At 35.1% G+C, this 3,082-nt stretch overlaps 1 long non-coding RNA gene across 1 annotated transcript; it reads left to right on the plus strand.

Annotated features, from left to right (window-relative positions):
• The first annotated feature begins 6 nt into the window (after nt 1-6).
• On the plus strand, nt 7-2,823 carry LOC119471898. Its single transcript, XR_005200994.1, has 2 exons — nt 7-950; nt 1,034-2,823. It is a non-coding gene; the product is annotated as an uncharacterized LOC119471898 (long non-coding RNA).
• Nucleotides 2,824-3,082: the final 259 nt, after the last annotated feature.

Genomic DNA, 3,082 nt, shown 5'->3' on the forward strand with positions numbered 1-3,082 from the left:
CTAATTCTGTGCCTCTGTGCATTAATATTTGGATGCATGCAATGCTAGCATGGAAATTGGTCTTCACACATACTGCAGTTTTCCAGAAACACTCACAAACCAATAAATGTAACAGATATTCCATTTGTTAATGGGCATATATGTGAAAAAGCAGTGTAGAAAATAGGCTAATATTAGAAAATGGTTAAGTCCTTAATAACTTCAAGTGTGGTTATATAATGGACACTGTCAATGTTCATAACTTAAACCTGGGTACCTGGTCAAAATAATGCTTGGGAAACATTAAAATTGAGCTAAATTGTCTCAAGTTCTTTTATTCATATAAATAAAGTTTAAAGGAATGGGGGAGATTGACATTTCCTGTTTTATGTTTGTGAAATTGTTTGACACAACCTTGACAGTATCCTTTAATGGCATATAAGGTTAATTGTACTGTTAACCAACTTTCTATGTTCTGGAACTAGTATTATAGTGAAAACATTTACAGTAAGTTGATGTTTACAACCTATAAGCAGGTGAAATCTGTGTATGTGACCTGTTTATAAGTTGTATTAGCTTAGCTCTTGTGAACAGTGTGGAAAAGTAAGCCATGAGGAGAGCGATTTAACCAGCTTTAAAGGACCTAAGATGTGCTTTTTAAGCACAGTGTGGATCAAAGGAAACTCACTAAGACAGGACTTCAGCAGCCTTTTGTGTATGGACAAGTCAGCATAAATAAAGAATGACAAGGCAGCAGCAAGAGCTTCAACTACAGAGAAGTGAAGGCATAAGATACTATGATGATAGTGAGCAACTTTTCAAAAGCTAGTTAAATCTGCTTATTACAACTGAAATATCGAAGAAAGTCTAGCAGGAAGGAGCTCTTCGCCTTTTGGAACATCAATGAGAGATAGTTGCCACAGTCACTAGGTCTAGCATTTAGACCTGCAAGGAAGGGCAATAAGCATTAGGTAAGGCTTGAATTTGAATTTTTTCACTAATTAAAGAGTAATTTTTTGTAAAGCAAGGTAAGAGTAATCTTTTTGATTTGCAGGTTGAATGAGAACCCTACTTGCCTAAATGCGGAATGTCTTTCCTACCATCTAAAATACGAAGGTTTCTGGCTGGGTAAGGTTTGTAGTTGACAGTAAAACCTGATGACACCATTTGTTTCCCTACAAGTACAAATTTCACAACTTTGTCCTTTTCTAGTAGGCACATTGGTAAAATTCTTCAGCTGAAAACTACCTTGGTACCATGTCCAACACATTTAAACCTTAGTTTTAAAAATTCTCCTGTAATAGTCATAGGTATTCATCTGGAGTCAGTTGTGACCCCTTGTGTATACCATTTTTTATTAGTGTCTTCAGGGTAAACTCAATTTTTGGTAAGAGAAGGTAGCTTCAGCTTTGGTAAAAACCGTTTTTTAATAAGCATTACACACCACAGACTCAGTAGGCTGGCAATCCTCATGTTAGGAAAAACACCTTCAAAGGAACAGTAAAAGTTAACAGGGCCTGGCACAATAGGTCATGCCTGTAATCTCAGCACTTTGGGAGGCTAAGGCAGATGGATCCCAAGTCTAGGAGTTTGAGACTAGCCTGGGTGACAAAAGCAGACAAATTAGCCAGGCTTGGTGTTCCACATCTGTAGTCCCAGCAGCTTGGGAGGCTGAGATGGGAGGATGCCTTGATAGGAGGTTGAGGCTGCAGTGAGCTGACTGCCCCACTGTGTTCCAGCCTTGTTGACAGACCTCATCTCAGAAAAGTTATCAGATGTCACAGATGAAATTTGGTCTTCAAGTGGCCTCATAAGTTCTCTCATATAAATTCAGGGAATTCCTTGGATAGGTTACATTTTGGTTCCTTTTTTTGTTTAGGTTCATCTGTTAACCAGAAGCAATGGGGGCCTAATTAGTGCTCCTTTGTAAAAAGACATTTTTCCAAAGAATACTGAATTACTGTTCATACTGGTTGTTGATGGTTAATAAGGGCTGTTTTTGCTGTCCCAAAAGGACTTAACAATTTAGGTGGTTAGTTTACCTTAAAAAGCAGCCTTTGGAGACAAATACTGAAAATGCAAACTAGTTTCCAAATTATCAGTTTTCCTACGTGAAGAGCAGTCAGTTTGCCAGTGTTCTTAGAAAATGGCTGTTGGCTCTATCTAAATGAGAACCCAATTTCTACACATGTTGAGTAAGGTAACAGCCTTTGAATTTCCTTTACAACGTGGTTTTAGTGAAGCAAATTTCCTAAGAAAGGAAACGTTTTTATTTTTTAAGTGCATTGTTCTTTCTAGTTCATTTCTTTATGAAATAAAATTGTTTTATTTAAACATAGTTCCATTGTCGTTTCTGAAAAATACAGTATAAGTTGTAGCAGCAGTAAAAAAAAAAATTGTTATATAAGTGGTTGAGGCAGATTTAACTGATTTTGTTAAACCAATTTATAGGTTAATGCTTCTAATATTACACTTCTAAAAAGCTGATTTTATATTCATGTTCTAAAGGAGACTGTGGTAATAAAGTGTATTTGTTAATAATTGAAATAGGCTTGATTTTAAGAGTTCCAGTATATAATAGTCAACAATTTGAAACCTAATTAATGACAGTATCTCTTGGAGTTCCAGTAATTGATGTCACAAAATAGTGAATAAGCATGCCAGTGTGCAAGGGTAATGTAAGGATTGTTGGCCTATCTAAATATTCAAAATTATAAAACTTCAGTATGTTTTCTAATTTTTAAGAATTCAGAAGTGTTCTGTAATGGATTCAGATGTTTCATTTGTAGTATAATGAAATGTTTACAGAAAGATAACTTTTTCATTAAAATATTTTTAGAAATGTGTGTGTTGTTTTGTACTTCACAGTGTTCATGTGACTTAAACACTATAGGTGAATATTTTTGAGTTACTTTACCAGTAAATAATAAAACAACAGGAAACTTGGAGTGAGCCTTTATGAGTTATTTTAAAAGATGTGGATTCTATTATATGGAAAACAAGCCATGGGAAATAGGCATGGAAGAAAAATATTTTTTAAAGTTACCAGCACTTGTTGCCTATAAGAACTTAGATCTTGAAAGACAATAAATGAGGTATTTGG

This window comes from Cebus imitator, unplaced genomic scaffold (genome assembly GCF_001604975.1).
Source record: "Cebus imitator isolate Cc_AM_T3 unplaced genomic scaffold, Cebus_imitator-1.0 Scaffold78, whole genome shotgun sequence".
NCBI lineage: Eukaryota > Metazoa > Chordata > Mammalia > Primates > Cebidae > Cebus > Cebus imitator.